At 39.8% G+C, this 21,562-nt stretch overlaps 1 pseudogene; it reads right to left on the reverse strand.

Moving 5' to 3' along the window:
- Positions 1 to 11,800: 11,800 nt before the first annotated feature.
- On the reverse strand, positions 11,801 to 12,500 carry LOC132225821 (jun dimerization protein 2-like; annotated as a pseudogene).
- Positions 12,501 to 21,562: the final 9,062 nt, after the last annotated feature.

The following is a 21,562-nucleotide window of genomic DNA, read 5'->3' on the forward strand; positions in this document are numbered from 1 at the left end:
ACTTGAGAGATTTCCTAATTATGTGATTGTGGCATAATTTTGTGTATGTGTGATACTTTTCACTAGGCCCAAATAGGATGACTAAATATTCACAGCTCAAATTGATTCCCATTCCTTCTTCAGTATAAGAAATTACATATAGTATTTACTACATGCCTCTCATATTATAGAAAAATGAATTACATTAAATTAATATACTAGCTTTTTCCAGATTTCTTAGTCATTTTTTCTTTATATTTCTATTGAATTATATGTGGTATTATCTTATAATTCTTTTTTTAAAATACATTTTTATGGATTTTAAAGAGAGAGGGATGGAGACAGGGGAGAGAGAGAGAGAGAGAGAGAGAGAGAGAGAGAGAGAGAGAGAGAAACAGAGAAACATCTTGGGCTGCATCCTGCATGCCTCCTACTGGGGACCCAGCTCACAACCCAGTTATGTGTCCCAACCAGAATTGAACCAGCGACCTTCTGGTGCACAGGATGATACTCAACCAACTGAGCCACACTGACCAGGGCAATTTTTTCTTTCTTTTCTCAAGACATAAAATAACAAGAATAATAACATTAGCCCTGGCTGGTTTGACTCAGTGGATAGAGCATTGACCTGTGGACTGAAAGATCCTGGCTTCGATTCCACTCAAGGGCATGTACCTCAGTTGCAGGTTTGAATCCCAGCCCTGGTCGGGGCACATGCAGGCGACAATAATTAGATGTGTCTCTCTCACATAGGTGTTTCTCTCTCTTTCACTCCCCCTGTCTTCCACATTCTCTAAAAATCCATGGGAAAATATCCTTGGGTGAGAATTTAGGAGGAGGAGGAGGGGGAGAAGGTTATTAACTATATTCTGGAGACCCGGAGACCTATTAAATGGTTTTGGTTTACTTTTCAGATTGCAAAGCAACTGGTCGATTTGGTCAACTGATTCCATAAAATAATCTTTGGGGAAAAATAATTATACCTGTTAGTTTTACTAGTTATGTATTGATTAACTATTAATTATATTCTGCTCCCCTTGAATATTTTGGATAGTGTAAGCACAGCTTTATGTATTAAATGACCAGCTCATAAATAAATCATATCTAACAATTGATTTCTTTGTCTAACTTAGGTTAAACTACTTTTTTGTAAATTATTAAAGAATTATATCTTTTTTATGATATAGACTTAGTATTGTTAGAACTAATTTAAAATACTAAGTTGGACCCAACTTGTAATTCTCTTTCAATATATATTTATATTTATGTTTTAATTTTATTGGACTTTTCCTTTAGGTCTTTATTTTTTTCTGTTTAGAGTCATATTACTTAAGAATTTCACAAATACTTCCTACTTAGTTACTCTACAGAAACCATATAGTCCCTCTACATAAACAAATAGCAATTTAACTCAGATTGTTATTTATTCATTTAGTTATTTGAGCATCTCCTTATTTTCTTAGAAGTCCAATTAAAGGCTTGTTAATTATGTGGACATTTTTATATAAATTTTTGATTTATTTTTCTACAATTCTATACAAACTCTCCCAGAAAATCAAAGAGATATGAATACTTCTTAACCTATTCAATGAGGCCAACATTATTTCAATATCAAACACACAAAAGCATTTCAAGAGAAAAAATTTCCCTCATAAACACAGATGCAAAAAAATTCTTTAAAATAATTTAGCAAATACTAGTAAATACAACAATATAAAAATATAATATGTCATGGCCAAATGTGATTTATCCCCTGAATGAATGGTTGGTTTTAAATTGGAAAATCAATGTAATTCACCATATTAAGAGACTGAAAAAGTTAAACTATATGATCATCTCAATACATACAAAATAAGCTTTTGATAATATTCCAAATTTATTCCTAAATAAAAACCCTCAGTAAATTAGGAATAGGGAGAATTTGCTCATCTTCATAATGGGTATCATTGAAAAACCTATAGCTAATATCACAAAGGTAAAAGATAATGCTTTCAGCCTGAGATCAGGAACAAGGTAATTATGTCTGTTCTCATCACTTTTATTAAATTTTATACTTGATGTTCTTTCAAATACTAAGGCAAGCCAAAGAAATAGAAAGTATCAATATTGTAAAGGAAGAAATAAACTATCTTTTTTTCTCAGATGATATGATCATTTCCATAAGATATCCAATTGAAATTATAAAAAAAGCTACCGCAACTAATAAGAGAGTTTAGCAAGACTGTGCAATACAAGATCTATACATCAAAATCAATGAGAAGTTGGAAATCAAAACTTTTAAATACTATTTTAAATATTTTCAAATTATTAAATGATCAGGTAAAAATTTATTGAAAGATGTATAAGATTTCATGCTGAAAATTATAAAATACTGCTGAAAGAGATCAAAATAGAACTATATAAATGGAGAGTATACTGTACTCATTAATAAGAAAAATCAATATTATTAAAATGTTAATTCTCCCAGATTTGATCTATACATTCAACAATATCCCAATAAAATCATAGCAGCCTTTCTTTTAGATACAGACAAGATTTTCTAAAATTCATATAGAATAGTAAAGGAACTAAAATAGCCAAAACAACTTTGAAAAAGAGAAACATAGTGGGAGAACTTACATTACCTGACTCCATAAATCACTATATGGTACTGACATAAATATATACGAATAGATGAAGGGAACTGAATAAAGTTCAAAAGAAAACACACACTTATATCGCCAATTGTGTGTTTTTTAAAAGCTACAAAGGTGTTTCAGTGAAAAAAAAAAAGATAGTGATTTCATTAAATGATGCTAGAATAATTGGGTATCCATATACAAAACTGAACTTTGATTACTACTAGCATCATACACAAAAACTAATTCAAAGCAGATCATAGACATACATGAAAGATTTAAAATTATAAAATTTCTAGAATAAAACATAGGAGAAAATCATCGTGACCTTGGGTTGGGAAATGATATCTTAGATACAACACAAAAGTATAATACATTTAAAAAATAGAAAATGAACATCAAAATGAAGGACTTCTTCTTTAAAGAGACACCATTATCTGACAAAAAAAAAAGGGGGGGGGCTTCACAGTAATATAGAATGCTCTCCCAAAGCTCAGTAGTAAGAATAACCCAATAAAAATAATATGAACAGACTAAAAATGTTAAATTAAGTATAAGTAAGCACACAAGAAATGCTCATCATCATTATTCATTAATTAAATTCAAATTAAAACCATAATGAGATATCTGTATACCCTATTAGTAGACTTAAAAAGACTAAGCCTTCCAGGTGATGGCAAGGATATGGAGCAACTGGAACTCACATATACCTTGAGGGTAGTATCTAATGCTAATCCAGCTCAATATCCTTATTAGTAACAAAATCAATAACTATTTTAAAAACTTAACAGTTAAAAGTTTACAGTTTGTTAATGACTAACCAATGCTGACAAAGTAGAACCAATTTATATCTCTAATCATAGTAAAATTTAAAAATCCCCAAAGTCAAATGACATGTCTAAATAACTCTTCCACTTATTATTATTCTGATATACACAAATTTGTATTTATCAAAAATAAGAAATTATTAGTGGATGCTTCTCTGGTCTATTCCCCCACCCCTCCCAAATTCTATAACTTTATGGTGATAAAATTCTCCTCCTCACATTTATTTTCTTATTTAGAAATATTTAGTTAAATGTGTAAATCCTTATATAAAGAAAAGGACAAGGAGACACAACAGGAAAAATGTGCACAACAAGCCCTTCCCAACCCTTCCCTCATCATTGAAATTATAGACCAGAGTCCTCTGGACACTCCTCCCCTCATAGCCTCTAGTCTCTGCTGCCAGTTATGATACTTCAAATGGTTTTCCTCATGCATTTGCCTTGGGATACTGGCTAACATGCCCACAAGTCACAGCTTTAATAATTTAGAGCGTCTTCTAGTTTTCACAGTAAGGATAAGAATATCCTTTACTTAAATGTGGCTCATTAGCTAAGACTTGGAAAACTCTGAACAACCTTTCGAGTCCACTTTCCAGTTATAAAACTCAATATTCTCATTCTGGAGCAGTAAATGTTTCTTGTAAAATATGATTTCAAATTTTATTATCGGGTTGGTGCATATACCAGGGGGAGGCCCTCATGATTATATATATATTTTATAATCTGTGCAGGCAAGGACCTTCCTTGACCAAGACAAGTATACTTGCATCTTCTTTTATTTTTTTTCTCTCTCTCTCTGAATTTAAGATGGGATAAAATTGATAATTTTTCACTTTACTGGGTATTTCTTTTTGCAAAAACTATTTATCATTCTTCAAATATATGTGTTTGGTGAATCCCTGAACTCGTTGCTATCTGAGAGCCGCACATAGAAAATTAAACAGCTCTGGTTCCTACCCACTAAGAGATTATAATCAGTTACTGATATGAAAGTAGGCATTAAATGTACTCTGCAGAATTGGAATGTCAAGTATGAGGTATGGATTGCAGACCTTCACCTAGCTGTCTGGCAGGAATAAAGCTCTTAAAATAATGGAAAGTATTGGTGAAAAATCACCAAGAAAATAATTGTAAAATGGGTTACTGATTTTTATCTAGATTAGTTAAGAGACATTTCACATTTAAAATAAACCTTGGAAGATGATTTAAAGTGAGAAGCAATAAATATAAGATGCATGCAGATGAACCCTCCTAAAAAGATGAAGCACACCTATTCTTAGTAATACGATGCTTTTAAGAATAGGATGAAAAGATTTGTTGGATCCTGAAATTCTGCAGAGCGGTAATTGATATAGCAATGGAAGTTTCTGCTCTTCCTCGCATATGAATTCCCTGCAAAGCTTTTGTTGTTGTGAAACAGTGGAAATCATACTTTCCAATGAGCTGCATCTATCTACAGGGACAGAGCAATTAAATGATGTTAACCAATTATAATGAGTGAAAAACATGCATAATTCCAGTTGAACCACTTGTGTGCTAATGGTTTCCACCATGGGGTAAATAGGTTGCTAACATTTTGCACATCTACTCTGCATATGTTACAGAAAATAGTTGTCAAGATGTCTAAGCTGTTAAAACAGACTTGTGGTCCACGAGCCAAATCTGAAAACACAGTGGCAGAGAACATAGAGGTCACACTGCCTTAGAGACCACTCTTGTGGGCAAACCCCTCGATTTAAAACCTTGCAGCTGTTTCGTCTCGTGATGATAAGATATGATGTTCCACTCAACAGCTAAAAGCCATCTACTTGGCTCCAAATGTGAGAGACGAAAGACCTACTTGCTAAAGCCTGAAAATCGGAAACAGTTTTGAAGAGAAACAAACTTAAATGAATTTAAATCACTGAGTGAGAAAGAGGAAGAGAAAAAGACAGAACATGGGGAGACTTGCCAAATTGAGGTACTGTTGGCTGAGCTTTCAGAACTCCAGACTCCTGACTTAGCACCAGGAAGGGTTAGGATTCAAGAACAATTAACAGAGGTGGGAAGGGGCGGGGGGGTTAGTAGGTTCTCATATTAAGTTGGGAATTTGATTAAATCCCCAAGTTCATCATGGAGAAGTGACAAAGATGTATTTAAAATTTGCTAAACTCTTGGGAAGATAAAGCCCTTCGGAAAAGATTTTAAAAAATAACGATGTATTTCCTCTTCCCTTTCCTCTAAGAAAAGGACGAGTGTGGTTTATTATCCTTAATTATTGTAGTCAGACTCCCTTGCTTCACCTGACAACAAATTGGCTTATCAGCCAGGGACTATTAGCTGTGCATTAACATCAAGTTAGACACTGAACCAGTCTTCAATAAACTCAATGAATAATAACTTTACATTCAAACAGAGCTCTAAAATCTGAAAACTATTTTTCACAATATTTTTGTCTCTTTCCTTGGAGACCCTGGAGCAGGGCTTGGCAAATTACAGCCCACAAAACAAAACCTCCCAGACACCTGGTTTTATAAATATTTATTGGGACACAGCCATGCTCATTCTTGTATGCATTGTCTATGGTTTGCATTTGTGCTACAAAAGCAGAGTTGAGCAGAGATACAGCAGAGACTGTAGAGCCTGCAAAGGTTAAAATATTTACTATGTGGCCCTTTATAGTAAAAGTGAGCTGACCCTTTCCCTGCTGCAGTGCTGGTACCCTCTTCAAGTCACCTAGCTTGCTGACCTTTGTTTTATAATGATATTTGTAATTGTATCATCATTTCCTAAAGTACAAGCTATTTGAGGCAAGAGCTGTGTTTGACTCATTTTTGTAACCACTGAAATAATTAAAACAGTAGATAATGAAATGGAAAAAAAATTATCTTATTCTCTTAAAAATCCTACCAGATTATGATCCTCAACTTTCAGATCTGGAAATGGAGTAAAAGTAAAGTGGTGGTTTGTCTTATTCTGACATGTGGTTAATTTTTTAAAATATATTTTATTGATTTCAGAGAGGAATGGAGAGGGAGAGAGAAACAGAAACATCAATGATGAGAGAGAATCATTGACCGGCTGCCTCCTGCATGTCCCCTACTGGGGATCAAGCCTGCAACCCTGGACATGTGCCCTTGACCGGAATCAAACCTGGGACCCTTCAGTCCGCAGGCCAATGCTCTATCCACTGAGTCAAACCAGCTAGGGCTGACATGTGGTTAATTTTAAAATGCTATGCAAATACATTAAAAAGTACCTATTTTTACTTTGTTTTCAAACATTATTGAACATAACATTCACTTTGTTTTAAGATGATTTGTTGATGGAGTTGTAACATTACATCTGCAACCAGAGCTTACCAAGTTAATGCATAATCAATATTTCATTACCCACTGTTACTTTGGTTTATATCTGTAATAATTGTTTCAAGACCTTTCTCCTTCTGTATTCATAAACTAGTTAGACTATATAGAATAAGCATGTTGCATGTGGAGCCATTACTAGGAGGAATGATTAGTTATCAATAGGTTATAATGCAGCAGTTTTCAACCTGTGGGTCGTGACCATTGGAAAACACATTTAGCATATCAGATATTTCCATTATGATTCATAACAGTAGCAAAATTACAGTTATGAAGTAGCAACAAAAATAATTTTATGGTTGGGGGTCACCACAACATGAGGAACTGTATTAAAAGTTTACAGTTCTCAGCATTAGGAAGTTTGAGAACCACCTTCCTAAGTGAGCAGGGCAAGGGTCAGCTCACTTTTACTATAAAGGGCCACATAGTAAATATTTTAACCTTTGCAGGTTCTACAGTCTCTGCTGTATCTCTGCTCAACTCTGCTTTTGTAGCGGAATTATTATATTATATAATATAATGGCACCAACATAGAAATTATAAGGTCTTATCAGGAAAGCTTAACTTCCCATCTGAGTTTCAGCTGTGCTTACAAATCTTATCTTCTTCACTCTACCCTTCATCAGCACCTTTGGGCTCTGCAAAAAGCATGCACAGCAAGGAAGTGAAAGAAGATAGAGACCAATTCTTTAAAATCTCTTCCAGAAAATAAAAGCAAAGGGAATATTTTCTAACTCATTCTACTGAGCAGCATGATCTTAATAACAACCAAAAAAGACATTACTAAGAAGGAAAATTACAGACTAATATTTGTTACGATTATAGATGCAAAAATCCTTAGCAAAATATTAACAAATAAAATCAAACTTTATACAAAAAGAATCATACCCATGACTACATGGGATTTATTTGAGGTATGTAAGGCTGGTTCAACATTTGAAAATCTATTAATACTAGAGGCCCAGTGCACAAACTCATGCACAGGTGGGTTCTGGCCAGCCCGCCCCAATGGGGGCCGATAGGGGTGGCCAACGGGGGGGGGGGGGGGGACCATGGGCAATTGGCCAGCTGGCCCCACCCCAACTGGGGGGGCTGGTTAGGGTGGGCTGATGGGGGGGTCCCACAAGAGGTTGGGGGTGCCAGTAGGGGCCCCAATGGAGTGAGTTGGCCACTGCAGTGCCCATGATAGCGACCGGTTGTTCTGATCGATCCAGTCATTCTGTCATTCCCCATTATTCTGGTTGCTTGGCTTTTATATATATACTAGAGGCCTGGTGCACAAAAATTTGTGCACTCGGGGGAGAAGGGGGGTCCCTCAGACCGGCCTGTGCCCTCTCAACCCCTCGGGAGATAACGACCTGCTGGCTTAGGCCTGCTCCCGGGTGGCAGAGGGCAGGCCCAATTCCTAGGTGCAGCCCCTGGTCAGGCTCAGAGCAGGGCCGATTGGGGAGTTGGGGCACCGCCCCCTGTCATGCACAGAGCAGGGCAATCGGGAGGTTGTGATGCCACCCTCAGTCACGCTAAGGGTAGGGCCGACTGGGGGGTTGGGGCACCATCCCCTGTCACACTCAAGGCAAGGTCAATGGGGAGGTAGCGGTTCCACCCACTGTCATGCACAGAGCAGGGCCAATCAGGGGGTTGGGACACTGCCCCCTGTCACTCACACAACAGGGCCAATCAGGGGGTTGGGACACTGCCCCCTGTCACTCACACAGCAGGGCCCATCAGGGGGTTGGGATGCCGCCACTCTCATACTCAGGGCAGGGCCAATAGGGAGGTTATGGCTCTACCCCATCACACACAGAGCAGGGCCTGTTCGGGGGGGGGGGGGGATTGGGGCGCCGCACCCTGTCACACACAGAGCAGGGCCGATCAGGGGGTTGGGGCGCCTTCCCCTGTCATGAACAGAGCAGGGTGGATAGGGAGGTTGTGGCCCCGCCCCCTGTCACACACAGAGTGGCAGGGTGATCAGGGGGTTTGGGCGCTGCCCCCTGTCACACTGATCCTGGTGCCGGGAGGCCTCGCGGCTCCGCTGATCCTGGTGCTGGGAGGCATATTACCCTTTTACTATATAGGATAGAGGCCTGGTGCACGGGTGGGTGCTGGCTGGTTTGCCCTGAAGGGTGTCCTGGATCAGGGTGGGGGTCCCCACTGGGGTGCCTGGCCAACCTGGGTGAGGGGATGATGGCTGTTTGCAGCTGGTCACACACCCTTCAGGGTGGGGGTCCCCACTGGGGTGCCTAGCCAGTCTGGGTGAGGGGCTGAGGGCTGTTTTCAGGCTGCTGACGGGTGATGGAAGCTCCCAACTGCTCCTTTTTTTCTTTTTCTTTTTTTATTCTGGGCCAGCTTTAGCTTTGAGGCTTGGCTCCAGCTCTTAGGCCTCCGCTGCTGAAAGTAGGTTTCTGGCCTTTTCTTACAATGTTGCGATCCTGCTGGCTGAAGCCCAGCGGACTAAAGCAGGTTTCTGGGGTTTTGTTTAGCTGATACATTTGTTACATAGTTGCTTAGAGTTGCAGCTAAGAGGCCTGCAGCGACAGGCGGGGAACGTTGGAGTCCTCCGTCACTGAAGCAAGCAAGCCTCATGTTAGTTTCAAGCTGCCTGGCTGCCGGCCACCATCTTGGCTGGCAGTTAATTTGCATTTTGCCCTGATTAGCCAATGGAAAGGGTAGCGGTCGTACACTAATTACCATGTTTCTCTTTTATTATATAGGATAGAGAGAGATAATCTACCACATCGACAGGTTAAAGAGAAAAAAATCATATATAATCCCAATAGATGCAGAAAAAGCATTCAACAGACTCCAACACCCATTAATAATAAAAATTCTCAGAAAATTAGAAACAAAGAAAAATTTTTTTAACTTGATAAATAATATCCACAGAAAACATAATGCTAACTTCATACTTAGTAATGATAAAATATCTGTTTCTCTCTAAAATGGGGAACAAAACAAGGGTGCCTCTCTCATCACTGCTATTTACTATCACACTAGAAGTCCTAGTGAATTCAACAAGAAAAGAAAATAGCATAAAATATGTAGATTAGGAAGGAAAAAATAAAAGTGTCTTCATTTAGAAATATAATCTATATTTATGAAGAGCCAGGGGCTGTCACATCCGAAACAACCGAACGAACGAACAAATAGGCTGAGTGGGGCAACAAGGCCGTCCGGAGGGTTAGTGAGGGACAACCAAATGACTGAACAGCAGACTTTGTGGGGTGATCAGGCCGGGAGGGGGGGCAGTGAGGGGTGACCAGGCTAGCAACGGGGGGCAATTGTGGGTGACCAGGCCGGCAGGGGGGGGGGAATTGGGGGCTATATGGGCGGCAGACGGGGAAGTTAAGGGAAATCAGGTCAGCAGGCAGAAGTGGTTAGGGGTGATCATGCTGGCAGGGGGGCCATTTAGGGGTGATCAGGCAGGCAAGCAGGCAGGTTAGTAGTTAGGAGTCAGCGGCCCCAGATTGTGAGAGGGATGTCCGATTGCTGGTTTAGGCCTGATATCAATCAGGCCTAAACCGGCACTTGGACATCCCCCGAGGGGTCCAGGATTGAAGAGGGTGCAAACTGGGCTGAGGGGACCCCCCCCATGAATGAATTTCATGCACTGGGCCTCTAGTTGTCTACATAAAAATATGAAAGAAAAGACAAAAGAAGTAAAAACTAATAGGCAATTATAGCAAGGTTAAAGGTTACAACGTCAATATAGAAAAGTCAATTGTGTTTCTGTATACTAGCAATGAACAAGATGAAATTTGAAATTTATAGCAATTATAGTATAATTTGAAATTTAAAGCAAAATATTTATATTAGCACCGAAAGAATGAAATACTTAGATATAAATCTAACAAAATAGTTATAAGATCTTTATTAGAAAAACTAGAGGCCTAGTGCATGAAAATTTGTGCACTCGGGTGGGTCCCTCAACCCAGCCTGCACCCTCTAGCAATCCGGGTCCCTAGGCCTGGCCTGAGATCAGGGCCTATCAGGCTTTCCTTCCCTTGGCTGTTGGCAGCTGGCCCTGTCCCCGCCACTGCCACTGCTTGCCATCTGTGCACCACTGCCCACCCCCCCCCTCCTCCCCTGCCACTGGTCGCCTCCTTCTGCAGGCAACAAGCGTGGGGTATGATTGCTTGGCTGGCCGGGCCTCCACACACCTGCCACAGCATTGCTGGCCAGTGGCCTGGGCCTCCCCCTGTGGGGCGATCGATGGTGGGGCCCCCAGAGGGGGGCCCTGTCCACCCACTGCAGCACCACCAGCTGGGTAGCCTGGGCCTCCCTCTTTTTTTTTTTTTTTTTTTTTTTTTTTTTAAGTAAGGGTAATGTGTACTGAGCGATACAGAACTGAGTACTATGAAGGGTTTACCAAGATGGAAATGCACCATACCCCCGCCCCTGCCAACCCCAACACCCAGGGACTACAGTACTTAGAAGTTACACACAATGGCCATAACTGCTGAATATCTGTTTGTAACAAACAAACCATAGCATATTTATACTGTATCACATCGAGTGATTATAGAAATCCATTTATATATTGCTTGCATAAAATCTTTCTTTTTTTGTAAAAAATATTTAAAAAAAAAAAGAAAATATAAAAATCATGTGTAGTTGAAAGCCCTGCCAGGACAGCCAGTCTGTATGTGCTTTGGAAGGGCACCTATGCCTCATGCCCACAGCAACTCCAGCAGGGCTGGCGAGGGTGCACCCCAGCTGTCACTCAGGGCGGGACTGAGCTGGATCACAGTGGGTGGATACAGCAGGGCCTGGCACTGTGCCCTCTCCAGCCTTGTATCAGGATCAGGGTCAGGTCCAGGGACAGGCAGATTGCAGTTTCACTCTGAGTTCCATACTCAGCCTAATTTTGGTTGCAACTCATGGCTTTTCCTGGCTGCTCGGAGGTTCTTTGGGTGGGTGCCCTGGCAGAGAGGCAGGAGAAGTGCCCACAGAGGCCTGGTTGGGTGTCTCTCAGCCCAGAGCCTCTGTACAGCTTCCTTCAAGCCTGGCCCCAGGCAGAATAGACACCCTGAGGACTACTTTGGTCTCAGCACTTGGTCCTGGGTTTCATCAGCCTGGGTTTCGTGCCCTGGTGTGGCTGATCTGAGTTTCACAAAAAAGCCTGGCCGATGCTGGCTGTGCTGAGCCTCATTGAAGAGTTTTTCACGCAGCAAAGGAAGAGCCCTCTGGGACCCTCCTCTTCCTCCTCTTCCTGCTCCCAGCCCATGGTCACGTCTTCTCCAGCTGCTCCAGCAGTGGGTTGCCTTCTGAGTCGGGGGTCTTAATGCTGTTGGTCCTGACAATGCAGGTGGTGTGATGCATGTTGAGCATCAGGATGAGCTGTTGTCGCTCCAGCTTCTGCTCCTCCATCTGGGTTTTCAGCTCCGCATTCATGAGCTCTAGCCACTCAGATTCCCGCCGCAAAAACTCCTTCCGCTCCTTCTTCTTGTTCTGGCATCAGGCTGCCACCACTTTGTTCTTTTCCTCCGCTCCTCTTCGTCATGTAGCTCACTTTTCACAGGTTGAGGCCTCTTGCCCCGTTTCACCTCCAGGAAGTGCAAAGGGGAGATCATGGTCCCAATGTTGTGGATGTCAGCATATTTCAGCTCTTCTGCACTCAGGGCCAAACTGGGAAATCTGGTCAGGGGGCCAAGCCCTGGCAAAGAGCCCACGGTCATGGAAGGGTCCGGGATCTGCCCAAGCATCATTGCAGGAGGAGTAGCAGTCCAGCCGTGCAGAAGCTGTGGGCAGAGGTGGCAACCCCAGGGCCTAGGCCAAGCTTCAGGCACTGTGCCCGCTCAGGAGCCGCTGTGGCACCAGCCCCGCCCTGCAGTGTCCACTGCTGCCAGTGCCTCCCATCATAGCCACTGAGGATGTGGTGGGTGGCCTGGGTCTCCCTCTTTGCATCAATTGACCACAGGGCTCTACCTGCCTGCCTGATTGCCCCTAAACACTTGCCTGCCTGCCTGATCACCCCTAACTGCTCGCCTGCCTGCTTGATCACTTCTAACCACTTGCCTGCTTGCCTGATTACCCCTAACCACTTGCCTGCCTGCCTGATTGTCCCTTACCACTTACTTGGGGGAGGGGCCAGCCTGGGCGAGGGGCTATGATGGTTCTGGTCTCTGGTCGTTCTGGTCATTCTGCTGTTTCAGTTGCTGGGCTTTTATTATATAGGATTGTAAAACTTTGATGAAAGATGTAAATAAATTAAGATATATTTCATTTCAGGAAAATAAGATGACATTATTAAGATATCAGTTTTCCCAAACTGATATCCATATTCAATGCAATGCCAACCAGATTATTTTGTAAATATCAACACACTACAGTCTGTCCTTGAGCAACACAGGGGTTAGGGATGCTGACAAAAACTCACAAGGTAAAAAACACAGGTATAACTTTTGACTCCCTAAAAGCTTAACCACTAACAGCCTACTCTTGATCTGAAGTCTTACCAATAACAATAAACAATTAATTAATACTTATTTTGTATGTTATTTGTATTATATGCTGTATTCCTATAATAAGATGAGTTATAGAAAAGAAAGTTTTTAAGAAAAGATAAATTTGCAATACTGTACATATTTACTGAAAAAAATTGTGTGTAAGTGGACTCATGCAACTCAAATCTGTATTGTTTAAGGGTCAACTGTATTCAAAAGTTTATATGAAAGACAAACACTCAGAATAGCCAACACAATACTGGAGAATAAAATCAGGAAATTGACACTACCTGATTTTAAGACTTATTATAAAGCTATGATGATCTAAGTAGTATGGTTTTAGCAAAAAAACCTGACAAATAACTAAAATGAGCAGAATAGAAAGTTCAGAAATAGAACCACATAAATAAAGTTTTTGAATGATCTTTGTCTAGGAACAAAGGCAATTCAATAGAGAAAAGATAATCTTTTCAACAAATGGTGCTAGAACAACTGGACAACTACATGCAAATAAAAAAGAATCTACATTAGAACCTTAGACCTTTCACAAAATTTAGCTCAAAATGGATCTAAAACCTAAAGCAAAATGCAAAAACATAAAATTTATAGAAGATAAAATAGGTAAAAATCATCCATAATATTAAAAGCCAATGGAAAATATGAGTTAAATATCAAATGAAAAATGTTAACTTATATGGTACTTGAAAACTGTGATTAGGCTACTTACCTATGGCAAAAGTTTGTCTTCATAGCAAAAAAATATATATGTGTTACCTATTGCATACAGACACAGGAGTAGGTAGCTGAGTTCCCCTAGGTGCCTGGGGCAGCTCACTGTAGTCTCTTTGCCCCACTTAGTCACCTTTCCATGGACATCACTTTCCTTATCTGTATTGAGTTAGCAGAAAACTCCTCATTAGAATCATCTACTTCATCTCAGGCTCTCCTTTCACCAAAACTTGATAGTCAGAATTTGCATTCCCTTCCCTGACCTCTGGTGGATCCTGAATGTGATAAAGATGGGTGGGTGATCTGCCCCGGCTAGTGTGTTTGTCAGAATCCTCCACCTTCCACTGGCCATCAGCTCATAAGCTTCATTGGCACAATCTTTTCCTCCTGAGGTAGATGAAGTTTTCCTGTGAAGAGCAGAGGAAGTCCTCCCTACCAAAATTAAGAGTAATTTTTATCTTAACCTATTAGGGTGGTTGGGCTACTCAGTTTGGCTTAGACACTTCAAATTTCATCTTCCGTAGTATTTTTCAGGCTGCCATCGTTATAATAATTTGAATGTCTTCTAGTTAATTGCCTTCAAGATCAGTCATCAGTACATACTGGAAATGAACTCAAGATTTACTTCAACATAATCCTTGAGGGAGAGAGAGGGTGTGGATAGACACAGAGATGAAACAGGAGTTGCAAAATATTGATAATTATTGAAGTTTTGATGGGTTTATGAGAATACATTTTTACTCTTCTACCTAGGTATACATATGTTTTAAATTATCCATAATAAGAAGTTTTTCAAAATTGCCCCTTACAGTGGATGTAACAGAAACAGGATGAGGCTTGTCCTAGATACACTTCTACAGCCCCCCTGTCTTTAACCCATCTTATACATATTGATGGATTTAATCAATTAGAGGTGAATCAGATTTCAGGACTTAATATTTGTTGCAAAAGTTCCATAAAAAGCCCTGGCTGGTGTGGCTCAGTTGGTTGGAACGTCATCCCATTCACCAAAATGTTGAGGGTTCTATCCCCTGTCATGGAGTGTGTGGGAGGCAACCGATCAATGCTTCCCTCTCATCTCTCTCTCTCTCTCTCTCTCTCTCTCTCTCTCTCTCTCTCTCTCTCTGGAATAACCATGAAAGTTCCATAATAGTTTTTTTTTTTTTTGTCTAAAGCAGTGGTTCTCAACCTTCCTAATGCTGCGACCCTTTAATACAGTTCCTCATGTTGTGGTGACCCCCAACCATAAAATTATTTTCGTTGCTACTTCATAACTGTAATTTTGCTACTGTTATGAATCGTAATGTAAATATCTGATATGCAGGATGTATTTTCATTGTTTGCGACTCACAGGTTGAGAACCAAAGACTTATAGTTAAGACTCAACTAACCATGTTTATTTTTTATGTCAACCTCAATAGCCAGTGGCAACACAGTAATAATGTCCACCTAGAAATTGAAGTTACTGAGTTGGATGCTGAGCAATAAAAATCTCTGTTCATTAAAACTCAATATAAACTCATCAGGTTTATTACTAGTAGTAATAATAGCAGCCATATGATCATTGTTTTTGTACTCTGATATTGGAATTAACTTTTTCGGGACAGCTGAGATACCATTCAACTAGCCAAAGTTCATTGCTTTCATACATATTGTTCTGGGGATGATTCCAGCTTTAAGAGAAACATCAGTCTGAAACCAATTTGCCAATATTCCAGGATGTTACAATTAATCAAAACTCTTCTTCGGTGCCTTGATGACCAAGTTGGTTTACTAAGTTGACAGTGGGAATACTTTGTATATTAGCTCTTTGTCAGGGCAAAGTTTTTTCACTGTGTGATAGTCCCTATCCAAATATTGAGGATCTTGCTGTCTCTTTACTTCCCTACCCATTTCCTCCCAAAGCAGGGCTCAAGTTCTAACTTTTACACTGATTATCCATTGACAAGTTCAGTTTATAATTTTTGCATATATATGCATTCAAAAACCATTAGTATTTATCCACACACATAAGCACACATACATTAAGCACAGTGACTACCTGGTCAATGATCAGTAATTACCCTATGACTTATTGAAATATACAAATTTTTTAGTGGAATAAAAAAATATTGATCAAAAAATTTATCATATAAAATTGGATTTTTTAAATCAAAGACATAAATGAATGCTATGTGTGAAACATCTTACTAGTCCCTGTATTGAAACAAAGATAAATAAATGACTCCTTCTCTCTAAGAGCTTAATATCTAGAGGTCTAAGCAGATATGTAAACACATGAATGAAGTGAAGTTAGCTAATGAAGAGTAAAAAACTCAGTAAATTCCAGATTTCTTTCAGGATGTTGCTATGGTGATCTTAGGTTGGCCCCATAGATTCCAGGAAAACTTACTGAAAAATTCTTGGCCCCCTATTGCCAACTCAACTAATCTATTGAGTAGTAATGAAGACATAGTAAAATACCAGTCACCTCTTTCATTAGAAAACAGGGGAATAGCTGTTTTAGAATCTGATTCAGTAGCTGTCTGTCACTGATTCCCAGTCACTGTTTTTCCCAATAAGCCATGTGTTTAAATTTGTTAATCATGAAGCTCAGCAGGAATCCTGGAAATGCTATATCATCACTACACAAGTTTAAGGTGTTCTTTTTATGGTGTTCTTACCAAGTTTGCAATTAAAAAGTGGTTTCCTGATGTAAAATTTGAATTTGTTTGCCATGACAATTAGTTAACAGTCTCAATTAATTGGTTAAGAAAATCTTTCTTATCTTCCAGAAGAGGTGAATAGTTGAAAGATAAATTCCTTTGCACAGAATTTACTTAGCGCTGATCTCTATCTCCTTCTATTATTTTTTTTAATTTCTTTATTGGTTAAGGTATTACAAATGTGTCCTCATTTCCTATTAACCCCCAACCCCACTCATGCTCTCATCCCCCTGTTGTCCGTGTCCATTGGTTTGGCTTATATGCATGCATACAAGTCCTTTGGTTGATCTCTTCCCCTTACCCCCTCCCTCCCCTACTTTCCCTCTTTTGGAGTTTAGCCTTGCTTAAAGTTTTTTTCTAAAAATAAAATCTAAATAAACTTTTTCTCCATTCTATATAAACACTAGAGAACTACTAAAATTACATTAAAACATAGACTTTACATAGGTGCTATCTAGCTGTCCATTTCTATGTATAGAATCATAACTGAAAGTCATTGATATTTGAGGAAAAAATTATGAAGAAAAAATATTCAGTGAAATAACTGAAAACAGAGCTTGAGACTTTAATTTTGAGCTAGAAATTCTTAAATAAAATTGTTTGGTTCTATAGCATCTAAGTTCAAATTGCAATTATGCACTAATATTTTGAACAAAGAATGAATAAAATGCTGGCCTTTTCCACAAAATTCTAAAATCATATTACTTCTCAGTTTTCCCTGCATATATTTTCTTGCAAGGTAATCACACAAAAAATATTGTTATAAAATATTCCAGGATATCATCAGTTTTCTCAAAATCTTTATAAAACTTCTGATAATCAAATTATTTATTACTCGCTTGTACAATGGTTTGCATTAAATTTTCTCATGTTCATCAAACAATTGATAAGCAAACTTGGTAGGCAGAATACATGCTAGTGTAGGAAGGGTTGTTCAAGCAAAAACTTGTTTCATAAGTTACATTATTAGTAAAAAAAAATTCTTAAAATAACTTATTTTTATGCAACTTCTGTAATTGGAGGGGCTGAAATAGGAATGATGACTATTCAAATGACAGGGATGGCTTAGTAATTATCTCTTACAGTGGATGCTGTAGTGTACCTCCAACATTCTCTGTTAGGACTGAGCTGCTTATTGTCCTAGCTTCTAGGGGAGTTACCTGCTGACAGCTGAGCCCTTCCCCAGAAATAGCCTACTACTGAAGGCCTCAGTAAGGCCCTCCCTGGGGTTAGCCCTCTTTCAGTAACTATTTAATGAAGGAGAATAAAAGCTCAAGAAACTTACTTTACTTGGAGCAAATCTGAAGAGCCAATTCCAATTTTAAATTTCTTCTTAGGATTGGCTGAAACACTTATTGTAATTCCATCACAATTCAAATTTTCCCTTTACCCAGTCCTACTCCTCTCACTCTGTTGTTCCTAAGAGCACTCCTCAACATATAGCTGAATGCAAACCTCCATCTCAGAGACTATTTCCAGGGAACCCAGTCTGAAACTGTTGGTGCCTTGAGCAACCCTATTAAGGGAAATCTAAAATAAGAGTTTGGAGTTGGATCACCTAGTAGCAGGCTGGCAATGAAGAACAATCACTACTTGTAAGTTCAGTACTGACAGCCCTTGGCATGAAGTAGGAATAATTGTCATAGTGGGGAACTAGAATCTGATTTTACTGGAATGAAATATACTGACAGGTGCAAGATCTCCATCATTTTAGAGGTTTTCAGAAAGCTAGCAATTATGAGAATTTTTATATAACATCTATTGATGCACTGGAGAAAGTCCTGAAAGGCTGAAGATGAGTAATCATGAATTTAAAATAAAATGAGAGGCCCTTCTTAATTATAAATTAGGCTTATTAATATTTATTTCTATATACTTAACTAATAGTACTTATTAACATAACAGAGTTCCAGAGAATATTGAATTTGCAACACTGGCAAGTTTGCTATACCAGGTCATCATATAGTTGAAATGGAATTAGACCCTGAAATTGGGATGGAGACCCCTGATCAATAAGATTGAAAACCTTCAAATCTGAAATTTCCCTGAATCCTTTGAGCCTGAGAACTGGCCAGCTCCTCGTTAAAGTTGGTGCTCCTCCATTGCTTAGAGATATCTAGAGTCCTCTGCTTTGCAAGAAAACATACCTGCTCCTTAACCCCAGCTCCCAGGATCTACCTCACCTTCTTTCCTGGACAGCAGTTCAATAACTAAGATCAACTCACAACAAAACCCAATCAGGGATGTGCCAGGAAAGAGACTATAACTTGAAGGAGCTTCAGGACCTAACCAACATGCCCTGGAAGGATCTAGGAGAGTGTATGAGGTGAAACATAAAGTTCAATAAAGATGAGCTTGTTGATATGGAAGCAAAGTAGTGATACAAAAAACTAACACTCTGACAAGGGCCTTGGAAGATAATGCTAACACATTACTAGGTTGGCTGTTAAAATCTTGGATAAATCAATGTCCCACACTAAGTGATGAAGAAATGATGAAGAGAGTAGAAGTAGGGATTAAAGGGCTCGAGGAAGTATATATGGTGGAATGAAGATGCCGTTGTATTAGATTGCCATAACGAAATACCACAGACTGGGTGGCTTACACAGCAGAGATTATTTTTCTTACAGTTCTAGAGGTTATAAGTCTAAGATCAAGGTTTTGGCACAGTTGGTTTCTTCTGGTTGCCGGCTTGCTGTGTCCTCACATGGTTTTTTCTCTGTGTGCCCACATTCCTGGTGTCTCTTTGTGTGTGTGAGTTTCCTCTTTTTATAAAGACACCAGTAAGACTGGATTAGGGCCTACCCTAATAGCATCATTTCAACTTGATCACCTCTTTGAAGGCTCAATCTCCAAAAACAGTCACATTTTGAGGCACTGGGGTTAAGCCTTCAAAAAAAACAAGAAAAAAAAATATATATATACATATATATATATATATATATATATATATATATATATATATATATATAATTTTTTTTCCTTTTGAGGAGGACACAATTTAGCTTATAATACTATGTGAAGCTGAAAATGTCATTAGCCAACCACATGTGAGGGAAGAGCACAGAGGACATTCCATTTACCAAAGTAATAATGGATGTGCTGGTGAGAAGGGCACCTAGACCACTGAGTAACTCAGTGGCAGCACATGTCAGCTTAGGCAGAATCATTACTCAAGAGCAAGTTCTCCCAGTCCTCTCTGTGATCCATGCCCATGGCCCTGCGGCCCTTTTTCAGAGCACACCTGTGGTTACATAGGGGACCCCTATGTCTAGATGACAAAGGGAGAACATGTGAAAGCTGGAAAAGAAATGTTGCTGCTACATATCAGACCCACTCAGGGATATTCCTGAAAGGCAGTGGTAAGGGAAACTCTCCCACTCTCTGTACAAGGAAAAGTCACCAAGGGTAAGAATACACCCAGACCCATGGGTAATAACACATAGCTTGGCTGGTTGGTGACAGGTAAAGACCTCATCACACTCCCAGTGACCCACTTGAAAGATTTTATTTTTCTCATCCCCACCATTGTAAGCTGAGAGAGACCATATATCTTAGTTTCTAGCATAGCAGGGCGGGGGCAGGGGGGGGACATTGCAAAAATCCCATTAAGCTTTAATCTACTCTGCTACCAATTCCTTTAGGTTCCTTGTGCCAAGAGGCCAGCAGGCCAGGAAAGGAACCACGTTCTTAGCAGAGAAGGGAAGACTGCATTTGCACCAAGGTGATAGGTACTCTTCCTGCACAATTTCAATTTTAAGTGAATAAGTATAGCAGCCCCAGCCTGAGAAGAGCACAAAAATCAGTCCTCAAGACCTGAGGGTTGGGGGCTAGGGTCATATTGCTGGGCAAGTCTGTTAGAACAGGTAGTTGCTAGCCAATGGCAAAGGGTATCTACAATAGGTAGAATAAGAGGGTGATGAAAATCTCATGTAGCCGCAAGTCCAACTGTTGTAACTGGGACCGTACTATTCTTATTTTATTTTTTGTAAATTTCCCCAGAAAAAGAGACTAACCAGAATCCTGAAGAAAGCTGTCCCAGGATTAGTTGGGCTTACATAAAGCAAGAAGATCTGAGCAACACAAGTAATGATCTGTAGTCAAAGCTGTGGTGTGTGTTCCCAGGAACGTACATCCCCCCAAATTGCTAACACTGAAGAGCTGCCTTGCCCAGGATTATGGCCTCCCCTCAAGCAGCCCGTATCCACACATTGACTGATGGGGAACAAAGGTCTCCTGTCTCCTTGGCACAATACTAGGCAATTTGAGGTATTTCTGAGGCTTCACAACTTCAGAGAGCACCCTGAGATGGTTGAGTTCTCCACTGCAGCCACATCCCAGCTCAACATTTCCTTCTGCCAAATCCCGGTTCCCTCACCCCACTATAGGTGTTGTTTCGGGAAGCACTTCCCAATAAGTCTCTGCAGACTGGTCTCCATCTCACTCTGTTTCAGCACTAAGTTGTTGCTAATCCCACTATGTACCCAGTGCCACCACGACCACTGCTCCTCTTCCTCCTCCTCCTCCTATTACTACAAACTGTTAATTATGAAAGTCTGATATTTATTTGTGCTGTAAAAAATTCTCAAAGTCATATGTACTGTTCTTCTTTATTATATGTTTGTAATTACTTAATAATATTGAACATTTGAGTGCTAAGGTGTGCCAGCAAGAATTTTGCATTTATTGTCAAATAATCCTCACATAAAAGGGATCCTATTAGGAGTCCCCTTATACAGAGAAGGAGGTTGAGATTTCATGAGGTTAAATGTTTTATCCCAATTTGCACAAGATGCAAATGGCAGCTGGGATTTGGCTCCAATGCTCAGGCTGTTAGACCAGTCACTTTACCTCCCATCTACATGGCACGAAGTGACTGCATGGGTTACCCAGCATTATTTTCTAAACTGTGTGATA

This window comes from Myotis daubentonii, chromosome 1 (assembly GCF_963259705.1).
Source record: "Myotis daubentonii chromosome 1, mMyoDau2.1, whole genome shotgun sequence".
Taxonomy (NCBI): Eukaryota; Metazoa; Chordata; class Mammalia; order Chiroptera; family Vespertilionidae; genus Myotis; species Myotis daubentonii.